The following is a 14,341-nucleotide window of genomic DNA, read 5'->3' as shown; positions in this document are numbered from 1 at the left end:
GAGCTGCCGTGTGTTTTTGCATAGTAGTAATAATAGTCTTGTAATTGATACTTAAATGCTGTTTTTGGAGTACAAAAAAAATAATAATTTTTTTTTTTTTGTCATATAATATTATAATCTATTTTCCGATTATAAAAATCTTATATAGAACATATTTTATGGCTATAATGTTATATTATATAATTATAATCAATGTTAACATTAATTATTAATTACCTAAGTTTTATCTTTTTAATAATTTTTGAATGCTTATTGAAAAATTGCAGCTTTAGAAGCGCTTGGAAACTAAAAATATCCAATAATAAGATTAAACGAAAAATGTAGTAAATTTTGTATTTGTATAGCATATATTTGAAACTTGTACAGATTGTAACTTTATATTACCGTTTCAACATACATTTTCATAGAACATTGGAATTTACATGTACCAATTTAATATAAATTAGTTGACGAATTTTCTTAATAATAGTTAAAAAAAAAAAAAAAAAAAAAAAAAAAAAAAAAAAATAACGGAAAAAATAGGATTGAATGAACAAATTAATGTTGACAATAATTAAATAAAATTCGGCATCATGTAACGATTAAATAATCCTAGGTATTAAACGAAAGAAATGAGACTGAATAAAGGAAGGTGCCGCTTAGAGTTTTTCATTTCCTTCTTCAAAAACTATCTTAACCTCTGTAACTCATTTCGATGATTCTAACATCGTTGGATTACGGCGTGTATATATATTGAATTATTTTGGTATTTGTTGTGGTAATGGTTAAACGTAACATCTGAAATGGTTTTCATTCTAAAAGTCGAACTTTTTCCGAAATCCGTTAGCATATTGTTTGTTGTTCATCTCCGCCTTAATCCTAATAAAAGCTTTAAAAACTGTAGTAGGGAAACGCCACTGACGAAATGACCAGTCATAAATAATTTCGACGAACAGGGTGGCGAGCGCCTCTCTCTCTCTCTCTTTCTCTCTCTCTCTCTCTCTCTCTCTCTCTCTCTCTCTCTCTCTCTCTCGTTCATTCTTCGATAAAACTAAATGTAGCATCTGTTTGTGGAAGACAAATCGAAGGATACGTGCCTTTTTTTTTATTTTAAAGAATCTTGACGCGCACGCGCATTTAATGTATATGGAAAATACGATCGACGGAGATGACGAGCCTCTGAGCACCGTCGGTGTACGGCATCCTGGGCGTGACCGGGATCAGCCCCAAGTTAATTGTTCATTTACTGACGTCCCCGTATAGCGGGCCAATGCAGCCTCTTATTTGGCCCTCTGTCAGCCTCTTTATCTATTTCTCTTGCTCTTTCGCTCTCTCTGGTTCTTTCGCTCTCCTCGTCGAATTCGACAGCGAAAACCCAATTTGTTCGATTGACAATTGGATCGTTTGGCTCAACTTGCGTATGCCGCATACGCACACAATCAACGTTGAATCACCCTTGTGTTTCCTGTACTCCGCGTTCGTCTGATCATTCGCTACTTTCTTTTCATTTTATTTCGATAGAGGTAGAATTCAACGGTGGGTATCGTGAAATATCCTAGTTCGCTGGCAAAGATTCAGGAAGGACATTTGCAATTCGTATTTGGAGAGGAAGTGGATTTTTCAAGGATTTTATGTGTTCTTTCGGATATATTGTGATATAAATACTTCTTCTAGACACAATTGTATTGGTTTGATAATTATGAATTCGAGAAGATATTGGATGATTTGTTGAATTATTAACAATTATGGTTATTTTAGATTAGATTGTAGACTAAATGTAGAGATGAGTATTAACGTAATGTAAATCGCTGTGGTTTCAAGAATATTGAACCATTGGTCTTTACAGTTTCGATTTGTTCAGAGAAATGTTTCCAATCACTTATTTAAACTGTTACAGTTTTTTTTAAAGTGACTTTTTTATAATAGTTGTATTTACAGTAAATATAAGATTGCATTGTGCCAATAATTATAATGCTCTTACTGTATGTGTATAGATGAAATAACGTTTACATTCTGAATTATTCAAAATATAAAAAGAAACATAAATAATCTATCGATGGTATATTGCCCAGAAATCAGGTTTCTTTTACATCTTTAGGCAACAGAACTAGAAATATTGAATAATAATTATATACCATATGACCGCTACAAATACTAGGAACATTTATTATTAACGTTTTTAGATTTATCGGTGAAAATTATAGCAATATAATTCATAGAAATTTAATACGAACATTTTGACAAAAATAAGTAACGAACTTTCTAAGATCACGATTATTTTTCCTTAAATATAAATTCTTTTTTTTTTGTTGTTATTGAAAATAATAATAATATAACAGAAATAATATAATAAGATAAATAAAATATTAATAACATTTTAAAAAATCAAATTAATCATTATATTTTGCATAATAAGTTAATTGGAAATTCAATAGATTCTTTTTCTTTTAAAGAAATTTGTATTTTAACGTGTAGAAAAAATTTAAAAAAAAAAAAAAAAAGAATAAACGATTATCTACGATCAAAGTATGATTGAATTATGTAAAGGAAGCAAAATGGAATTTTTATATTTAATTTTTACTAAAATTTGGAATTTTGAATTTTATTTTATATATAATGTTGTTTATAATCAAAGTAGTGAAAATAATAAATTAATTTCTACTATACTATTTCTACTACTATTTCTACAATAATTTTATTATGACAAAAGTTTCTAACAAGATAATGTAATACTGAATAATACAAGCTATTTTAATATTAATTAACAAATTAACATTAAATAACGTTATTTAATATTTCAATGATAATGAAATTTATATTAATCTTACAATATTTGTTAATCTATTTCATATCCGCTTGAAATCACTAAATTGTACTAACTAAAGATAATATTTCTTATAAGTTAAATTATCCGTTTGATGAATACTTTCTGAAAAGTATTAGCGATTGACGTAAACCAATAATTATATACTACCCGATATATCCCCAAATACCCGCAAATACAATTATAAAGCCTAAGTTTTTGAGTTATATGAGAGAAGATGTAATTTAGTTATGTTTTTAAAATATTTGCGGAAATGTAAATGAAATTATTGTAATGGCTCTGTATTTCAAAAATAAGATTCAAATTTAATTTCCTAATATAAAATTTATGCGCCAGTTTATGCTCGAACATTAACATATTGTTACTAAAAATAACTAACTATCTTCATTTAGTTATTATTTATTTTTAAATTATTCATCGGGCGCATATATTTTTTTGTTAATTACAATCTATCGAAATTAATAATGATGATAAATTGCTGAAATACCCGGACAATTAACAATATTATTTATTTAAACATTGACGTTAGCTTTTTTTTTAAACGTGCTCATTATAATAAAATTAGCTCGATGAATATTCTTTTTCATATCAGACCTAAATTCTCAAAATAGTACGAAAGAACCTTTGCATTTTCTTTTTAAATAAACAATGCTAAAATTTAAAGGAAAGGAATGGATGATTTTGCAAGTATCATATATAAATAATAAATATATATATATATATATATATATATATATATATAAGTATAATGTATGTATCTTAGTGGAGATATAGTTTATTTCAATATAGTTGTCTCCTTTGAAACTCCATATCGTCTTATATGGTATAATCTCCAAATGGGGAATCTACCAATGTTAACCTCGATTTTGCATACTAAATCAAAGAATAGGGAAACATGGTGGAGAAGCAGTGTGCATAACGAAGGTATAATCAATCGGGCAAGTGCCAACGCCACACACGGAAACTGCGTGAAATGAGAAACTGTGTTGTTACGTCTAGAAATATTCGGCGACGCGTAATCGGGAGGTGGCGAGCATAATAGTAAGGAAGAAAGCGCGCGCGCGCGCGCGAGCAAGCGCGAGAGAGAGAGAGAGAGAGAGAGAGAGAGAGAGACGTTGCTGGGGGATATTAATATAAGGGCTCGATGCGTAATTATAGTGATTACCGTATTGCCGTGGGGCGGTCGAGGGCGTCTCTCAGTTTGCACGTCATTTTGTAATCACGACGCGCCGAAACGTGCGCCCGCGGAATTTGACGCGTCAATCGCTCGCGTCGATATGCTGGCTGATTTTTTCGAGCATTTCCCTCAACGAGGATAATACATGCGCGTACGTTATGCGCCGTTAGGAGGAATTAATCATCGGCTTTCTCGTTCACGTATGCCGAGTATTGGCGTACCTGATTTCTTATAATTATGTGTATATTGTGCCGTAACTTATGTATATTTTATACAAAAAATGAAGTTATGATTGCAGCGGCTTTTGAGCGATACTTTTTAAATATAAAGCTTTATACCGTCGACCATTATTTTTCTTTTCTACGCAGGTATTGTCGATAAAGCATTGCTCGTCTCTTTCGTGTGAATTATATTAAGGTTTCTGGAGATGGAGATTACGAGCCAAGCGAGATTAATAAAATTATTTCTATTAACTTTTCACTTATACGGTAATTTATGAAGGCAAGTAATGACAAAATTTGTAGTCGGCCAAGAACTTTGAGACATCTTTTTCGTATTTAATAAAGTTGTTACCTTCCTCAAACTGTCTTTTCATTTTATTTTAATAAATATATAGCTACTTTAATGAAATCATGCAGGTTAAGAAAAATATTTTAGATTTTATGCAGACCTTCCAGTACTTCATCATTCCTTATTAATATTTATGAAATCCTTAACGAATGACATTTTTGGCGTTAATAATCAATCGGAAAACGAAATAATTACATTATCTTACTCAGCTACGTTAGTAACTTAAACAATGTTACATATGTATCTCAGACTCTTATTCGTTAATTCTTCAATGATTATTCAATTTTAAAAAATTTAAAAAAAAAAAAAAAAAAAAAAAAAAAGACTCGGCTTTACACAAATAAATTATTAATAAACATCTTTTCGATACTTTTTTAAAAAAAATTTCTTCTATGTTTTAAATGCCTTATCAAAGAGAAAAATCAAAGAATAAATGTAAATGTTTTTACTACTTTTATCAAGATATAGATTTTTTTTTTAATTACCGTGTACTATCCTCAAAGATAAGGCAAAATTTATACTTTTACGATGTTCAGTAGAATTGAGTAATTTATACAAGTTCCCTTTATTCGTACATTATTATTATTATTTTAAAGTTATTTATTTTAGGTGATTCTTCCACATCTTACGACCAATAAATCACATTATTTATGAATCTATTACTCTAAATCTATTAAGTAATACATAAAAACATGAATAAATTCATAGAATAGTAATTCACAGAAATTGCACGGTGATAAGGTATCCCGGTATATTGTGAAAATAATATTTTGTTCATCATTTTTCTCCGAAGAATGATAATATACTTTAAAAATATAATAAATTTCGAGAAATGAAACAAACATTATTTTATTATATCGGAACATATATTTTAGAAATTATTAGAAACTCGTAATAACGAATTTATCATAATTACATCATAGTTAGCTCTAATTACTTAGAATGTATATGACAGTTGAAAAAAGTTACCGTTAAATTTTACATGAAAATAACTTTTTATTTTTACTAAAATCTTAAAATTATGAAACTATTACGTGTGTTGCAAATTTTCATATTTTAATTTGAATTGTAAGCTCTAATGAGCTCTGAAGGTTCAATAAAATTCAACATAAAAAAAGCTTTGAGAAGAAATTTTATTTTTATCAGAAAATATTCGAATTATCTTATTAACAGTATTATTCATTAAATTCTATGAACGGTCTATGCAATCTAATAACATAACATAATTTTCGTCCTCCTTATTGATTCGAAATGTTTTGATAAAATGTCTAAAAGGAAAATTATAGTATGATATTTGTTATTCGTAAAGATAAATAAAGCAAATATCAATTATAGAATAATTATAAAAAGCTAAATGAGAAAAATATATTACTAGCTTCAATTGGCATAAGGTCAATTAATTGAGCGTGAAATTAAATTTAAAAGTAAATCAAATTGCAGTAGTATTAAGTATATAAAACATTTAGGGAGTTTTATTATAATTAGTCTTTAATCACTAATTAACAACATTTAGAAGTATTCATGAATGATTCGCTTGTAATTGCAAATGAGCGCTTATCAAATAATTCAAATTACAGTGATATTTCATACAATCTATTTTGTATGAAAATTAATATGAGACTCTTTTATGAGAAAGTAAATTAGTTTATAATCTGGAACTATAAGACTGTCGATTGCTACAAAAAATAAAAGCTCACAGTTATTACAAAGTGACAGTCGTAACTTCTCATTTTAATACATAATTTTCGACAACTCGTCGCGATACTTTCGCCTATCCATTTAAAATTAGAAAAGGCTACTCGCGCCTCAAATTATTATCAAACGACACACCAAACATCCTTACTACACCTTCGACTGGAATATCGAAACCTTAGGAGTACTCATTCTGCCTGTCGAGCGAATAATTCAGTGCCGCACCGGCAAGGCGGAAAAAGGGAAAATGAACCTCAACCGTCGGCCGTGTGAACAAAGCCAAGGCTCCTGCGAATGTTTACTCGCAGAGAAAATCGCGTGCGCGGGATTTCCCGCGAAATGCAACTGACGTATCGCGCGCGCGCGTTTTTCCCTGCGACAGCTCGAAATCTGCATGCCTACAACCGGCAATTTCCCGACAATTATCTAGGCGCTCGTATTATCCCTTTTGTACGGGCCACAACGTTTAATTGTTGCTTATGACGCTCGTCTCATTGACCGAGCTGCCGCTATCGTAATTAGCCCCATTATCGTATTATTATGCGCCCGTAATGCAACCACGTACGATGCACTCCTGCGATTCGCTGAAATCTTATGGCTAATGCACTTTTCAACTCCTTCTTACCTACTGACAATTAATTTTAATCGATATTCTATTCGACGTTTTCCTCATTCGGTCGGTACGCACGCATCGGCAGAATGTTTGGCAATTCTTTATATCACGGAATTGCAAACTAAATGCGTGCCTACTACTTCAGCTAACATTAGTAAATCTATATTAAAATTCAGAATTTTAAGTTTATAATTTTTTTTTTACTATTAGTGGGGGTCTAGGATTTATGCTGTCAATTAAAATACAATCGCATAAGCTATGACGAGGCAACATATTGTTTCTGGCAAGAAATTTAATAATTTCATCACGGAACGAGGTTTATCAAAAATCTTCAAACTACGAATTATAAATGTTATACAATATTAACGACAAGTATGCGCAACTTTTAATGGACAAATGAAACAAGAATATTTAACGGAGAAACTGGTAAGAAAATTAAAGCCAAGTACAATTGCATTCGAAAAGTTTGCGAGTGCGATGATTGAGTATTGGGTAAGTTTCCGTAAGCATTTAATCGCGATCGCAGCGCCAAGTTGCGCCAATACTTGCTTTTGCGTACCAGAAAACTTCTGAGTAGTCGAACGACGAGAAAAACCATCCACGATGTTAGAAAATACATGTTAGCTTGAAGAAGCCACGTTTTCCTCGCGGAAATCTCATTGGTATCGCATGGCCGACCGAGACGAGCTGCAGGAGGTTGTCGCCCGCGAAATAAAAGTCCCCGGGAAAATAAAAAAAGACTCGTGAGCGCTTTAGTGGCTTTCGTCGAAGAAGGATCGGAGAATCTCCCGGTTGGCCCAACGGCTCTTACGTATCTCGCACACCAGCTCCAGCTCGGGACGACAAAAGCTGTAAAAGAGAGCGGGAACCGGGGGCGAGAGAGAGTTATAGAGTCTCCGCGAGAACACTCCATAAATCTGAGTTTCCGCGCGCTTCAACGCGCCAGTTCCTTCACGCACACACGACACTCGCGTGCTTACACTTATGTCGTCGTGTGCGTGGGCATGGCAAAAGTCGAGTGGCGCATTGGGTCTTCAACTGGGAGCGAGTTCATAAATCAAGCAACGCTTGACTTCGTCCTGTCTTAAAAGTTTCAGACTTGTCGTTTCTTCGGCTGCTAAATTCTAAACGCACTCGTATCGCTTTTTAAAGCAACTCGAGTCTACGAGATGTCCGACTGCTAAAATTAAAAAGAAATTAATAATGTAGTCTTCATTGACGGTCAGCTATACACAGACAGAGAGAGAGAGAGAGAGAGAGAGAGAGAGAGAGATAGAGAGTTTATTCATAAAATTAATGTCAATTCAGTGCATATATTCCCGTAAATGATTTTTTTCTTTTTTAAAATACCACACTTATACGATATAAATATATGTTCGATATTGCGAAGAAAGGAAAAATATTTAGTGCACAGATTTGGATTTTAGCAGTTGAATTTTCTCCATTTTAAATGCATCGATTAACTTATGAAAGGTATATGATAGAATTTGGGAAGATAAATCTTGAAAAATAGAGAAGATTTTGTATGGAAAGACTCTAATAGACTAAGGGCAGTATAGTGTAGTATTAGTGTAATATTTAATTAAAATGAATTTAATTTAATGAAAATCATGAACAAAATTGTTGTTCTATCACTGGTTACCTAATAATATAGAAGTAGGTAATTTAGGAAAATGATTAAATTATAAAATGAGCATTTTATTTGTTTGTACAATTGCCGTTGTTCTTAAATACAATTAAGATGTTTTAGTTAACAATTATACTTAATATTATAAAAATATTAGTAAACTTAGATAATGTTAGATAATGTTTATAATCTAGGGGAACATAACGTCATTATGGTTTAGATTAGATTTTTTTTTTACCATTTTTAATGTCCTTTATTTAACAAGTAATTTTTTATTGTCAATTAGAAAATTAATATTAAAGTATCTAATGATTTAGAATTCAAAGTCACAGCATAATTTTCGTTTAATTAAACGAAAAGTTTCAGAATAATTTTCAGTAATCGCTCTCTTCATTATTCAACAAGATGTTACCTACAAAACTTTGAAATGACTGGGAATATCGTGTAGTAAAGCACCACATCACTAAATCACAAAAATTATAATAATAATTGCATTAAAAAAATATTTGGTTTAAGATAATTATCGAGTATTAGGTAGTCGATTGATGTTCCACAATGAAGTCGCAAAAATCATCGAAGCCGATACATCGATTCATTACGCGCCAGTCATTAGTGGAATCGATCGATTATTTAAATTACTGTAATTGCGAAAATACACTTTAATTTACACAATTCTTTGTAATTATGGAAGGACGATTTCTGTGCGTAAAAAATTAGCATCCAATTGGAGCCTTAAAATATGCTCGAATCCGAAATTGTGCCCTCGACAAACACTATGAAGCAATTGAAACATAATTAAAATGGAATTTATAGGCATAAACTATGATAAAGAGTGGCCATTTGATAAGATAGTGTACTTAGAAAATTTACAAGTAATAATTTAACGAAAAAGAGGATTACATGGGCAGATTGAAATATATTGCCGAATAAGGATGAAAACCGTTTGATCCTTAGGCTATACATAAGATTACTATTATCATGTGATTTATTTATTTCATTTATATACTTTAATTATCACTGCTCTATATGAATGTTAATAATATTATAATACAAATCGACTGTGCATCGTTTTAACAATTGTCATCGTAAGATACTAAAAGTGGGTAAAAAAAAAAAAAAAAAAAATTGATATACCAAAACTCATAAAAAAAAAGGTGTAAAAAATATAGTAATTTCAAAACAACAATGCTATCTAAATCTTGGTATTTGCCGTTGGTCCGATAGTATAGATTAAAAAAAATCTCTGGCATAAAGAACATTGGTTAATGATTAAACCACCAACTAGGCGGCTGAAATAAAAATAATCTTCCAACAATTCCGGAACGCTCAATTTTCCGATATCGATCGAATTAACACAATAATTCGCCAGCATCCTCGAGGGATAATTTGCTTATCGAGATAGATAAAAAAAGCGTGGGTTTGATCGTAGTTAGCATTTGCACAACTACACTAGCGCATCTTTCGTTAAACTCGGGCAAATGGAATTTACGGGGGCTCGTAAGAAAAGAGACGAGAAGCACGAGAAGATAGAATGAGGAGCGGAATAGGGATGGGAGGAGGGCAACACACTGTGTAATCATGAAATCACGAGGGAAGGCAGAAGTGGGGAGATGCAGCATAATCAGCCATCGAAACCGTTCTTCGTCTTACTTACACGTCCGAATACCTCGTATACCTATAGACGTCGTTTCCGGCCGTCGAATTACATTAGCAGAGAGTCGCCTCCGTACTATCTCTGCTGCTGCTGCTGCTGCTGCTGCTGCTGCTCTCTCTCTCTCTCTCTCTCTCTCTCTCTCTCTCTCTCTCTCTCCCTATAGGCTTACGCGTGTGCGTGCGAGCGCTCGAGTTTGCGCGCGAGCGAGCTCTTGTGTGTGTGACAGGAAAATTTCGCTGTATGCAAGTAATGCACACGCGCGTTTCTCGTACGGCTTAATGAATTCGCGATACTACACTGCCGGGAGAAATTGTGGGGCTTGTACGTTTGTTGCTGATTGTTCATCATTATGTACCCTGATTGTATGCTCTTATTTTGGAAGCCGATTGCTATTTTCCTCTTTGCTGTCGTTTTGCGGATGGAAATTAAATAATTTCAATTCTTCCTTATAATAGGGAGATTTTATTTCGGAACTGCGGTGGCCTTGACTGATGTTAAATATTTATAATATAATGACAAGGCTCGATCAGATTCTATTTTTAATTCCATCACAATATTCTGATGAACATTATATAATTACTTTATTCAAAAAATAATTAAATAAAATCAGCTTAAGTGATCAAAGGAGAGAAATATTCTTCATTTAATAGGCAGACGTTTCTCTAATATTTTATTTCCTTATTTCATATTCATTTAACTATTTCAATTTGCATTCCGTCTTTATTTAACATCATATTTTATAATTATCGAACTAGCGTATATTTATACATATAAAGCAAATTATGTTTGAACACTTTTTTCTCAATTTATCAAATTCGAATTGTTAATGGACTTAATTAATCGAATTGTTTTTACTCGAATCAATTTTTCATTATTCTACTTAAGTCACTTTATATAAATTAGTTTTATTTATATTTATTGAGTTTTATTTAATTGCTATAATTAATTGCAATCTGCTTATAATTGTTAATAATTCAACGATATATTGTCAAAAGATGTTACGCTACGATGATATGTAGATCATAAATCTAATGAGAGATTGAATTTTTTTTCAATTAGCAAAACAAGTTTTCAAACTCACAATTGCTTGATTGAAAACAGTGATTTTACATATACTCCTTAATATCTATACATACATTCAAATTAATTGTAATAATAATGTTTCCAACGATGAAAGATTTTGGTGAACAATTTAAGATTTTATAACATATAAGTTTAGGTTGTGAAAAATAATTGGTAATATTATATGAGTATTCGTGTACAGTTTAATTAAAAATTTTTCATTGTTAAAATTTTATTAATTTGCAGTAGATAATACAAATCTTAAAGTATTAATGTAAAATAAAAAAATTTCCAAATCAGTGATTCTTCTTAAATACTATGAAAAGTAATTAAGAAATTAAAGTCCGTCATATTTGAAAATGTAAAATGTAGAGAAAAAAAACATAAAGCAAATAATTCAATTCTTTGGCAAATTAAACTATAATATTTTTGTTAGTAGATAGCAATAAATATATAACACCTTCTAAACATTAAAGAAGACTGTCCATTATTGTAAGTATAACGGCAAAAACTAAACTAAACTAAAAATTTTTTAGCAATTATTACTCCATCAGAATCTTTTGTCGATGACCACATGGCAAACTAAAAGGCACGTGTGCATATTGCCCTCGCACTGAAATTCCTCTCGCTCCGTCTCTTTCTCTCTTAGTTTCTCTCTTTCACTCTGGCAGGAGTGTAGCCGCCCTGTAATTATCCGCCCCCGTTGCCCGCGCCATTCCTATTTTCCCTTTCAACCCCGTGAGAGTAAGCGAAAGAAAGAAATAGTTAGAGAGTTAGCGGGAGAAAAAGAGTGCCAAATAGATAAATATACACACACACACACACACACACATATATATATATATATATATATATATATATATATATATACAGAGCGATCGAGAGAGAGAGAGAGAGAGAGAGAGAGAGAGAGAAGGCATCTGCCAATCAGTTATCCATCATTGAAAGTCGATCTTACGTGTGCGTATGGATGAAAAAAGAGAGAGGATACGGGCCAACAGAAGTCGATAAGTATAGATCCTGTCGATCGCACAGGATGAGATCGTTGGGTATTAAGGAGATTTAGCACACAGAACTCAATAGTTACACGCCGCACTTCGTCACGTCATTTTTCACCCGATTTTTACTAATTTACTGCCTTTTCAAGCAATTCTGAAGACCTTCTTTTCTATTCTGAAATTTTAGTCTTTTTAGGCTTAACTGAAGCATGTACTTAAGACAAATTTAATTGTTTAAGTTTGTTTTCATATCAAATATTGATTTAAATATTGATAATTGACAGCTTATAAATACATATGTTGCTGAATTAATTGTTCATTGTCGAAGTTCATACGTATGTCCAAAATATTTAAAATTTTGTACATTTTCAAAAATAAGTTGATCTAGTTAAGTAGTATTTCACATAATAGCTAAATAGATAAATAAATAGTAATGTAATAGCTAGATAATAAATAAAATAGTAGTTAGAATTTTATAAAATTGTAATATTTCATCCTGATATTAGTCTGAATTAATAATACGGCTACTAATAATAATAATTATAATCACAATAATAATGATAATAATAATATGGCGAAGCTGCCCAATATAGGATACAAATGTAATAAAAACGAGGAGGATTGTAATAGAAACGAGAACGATTAATAATTTCAAAAAAAATTTAAATATTCAAATTTATGTATGTGGATTGAAGACATCGAGTTCATTATAGATATAACTATCATCACAATATCACAATAATAAGTTACAATGCTATAATATCTGTAGTATATATATATAGTTACTATATTTACTTTATTTACTATATATACACTAACTGTATATACTAGAGTAAATATATTTACGTAAGTATTATTATATCAACAGTTTATTCATATATTTAATAGATCCTCTTATTCATTATAAAAAAAAAAAAAAAAAAAAAAAAAAATGCTCTGTACATTTTCTTTTAATTTAATCGATTATCGATGAAAAAAATTTAAGGAAAAAGTATTACTCGTGCACGTATTTATATAAACAATATCTAATTTTTACTTATTTGTGTGTTACAGGTAAGTTATACAGACGAGTCTTCTACGTTACCACGTAAGATAAATTATAAAATTCAATTTGTATCAACTTTAGTTTTTTATAATAATGTAAAAAATAATTTAACCGAGCGATTCATAATTCGGTATAGTTTAACAGGCAATTGAAAGAGTAATCTGAAGGTTTGCCTTGAGATATTAATTTGTCGCAGTTTAAGCTACCGTTTGTCTAACAAATAAATTATTTTATTATCATAATCCTATAAATAGACGTGGTCATTCTTCACACACAAGGAAAGACATTAATTTTGAAAAAAAAGATGACCTCGTAAATACCGAAGCACAATACTTTGTCCGTCCTCTCAATTAATCCCATGGATATACATCTTTCTTCAACCAGTTCTTTTCTCTCTCATTCTAAGGTAAACCGTCGTTGTGCCTTTTCTTTATCTCTCAACTGCACAATAATTTCGCGTTTTCCATGCACACGCCCAACCTTCTTTCCTTTCACCCAGCTAAAGTACCATCCATTCCCTCCTTTTTCCCTCTTGCCAACTCTATCTCCCTTCTATCCTCTCTCTCTTTGTCTCTCTCTCTCTCTCTCTCTCTCTCTCTCTCTCTCTTTGTCGCCCCCGCTCTGGCTCTACGCACGCGCGCATTTCAAGTAGTAGCCCTTTAGCCCTCCCACAGACCTTTGTGTGCCTGTGCTGACCGAAGGGTCGAGCACTGTTCTCGAGCACACCTTTCTTTGTCGGCGCAAAGTAGCGAAGTATAGTGTGGGGAATGAAAGTGTGCATTGGTGAATGACACGCGATATTCGCATCATCACCTTTTCACGAGCCGATGCGACGATTAACGAGGCTCGCACGTCACTTCTTTCTTTTTTATTCATTCGACACCCATCCTCCCCTCCTGACCCTTGCCCGACCTATTGCTTTTCATTGTTAGAAGGAAAATAATAATGTTTTCTCCATTGACGTCTCGCGGAACTTTGCAGCGGTATTCTTTTGCACTCGCGATTGAATTTTTCAACTTGCCATTTGGCTTTCTAAAGCAATAATGTCCAATGCAATAAAGGGCATCTCACTTCGCGATAATTCAAATTCACATCGAGAT

The 14,341-nt window shown here is 31.8% G+C and overlaps 1 protein-coding gene across 2 annotated transcripts in view; it reads left to right on the top strand.

Moving 5' to 3' along the window:
• Positions 1 to 14,341, top strand: part of Sp1 (transcription factor Sp8) — a 62,612-nt gene that overhangs the window by 1,058 nt on the left and 47,213 nt on the right. The window lies entirely within an intron of this gene.

This window comes from Ceratosolen solmsi, unplaced genomic scaffold, assembly GCF_000503995.2.
Source record: "Ceratosolen solmsi marchali unplaced genomic scaffold, CerSol_1.0 scaffold41, whole genome shotgun sequence".
NCBI lineage: Eukaryota > Metazoa > Arthropoda > Insecta > Hymenoptera > Agaonidae > Ceratosolen > Ceratosolen solmsi.
This window is presented reverse-complemented; position numbering and strand designations above follow the sequence as displayed.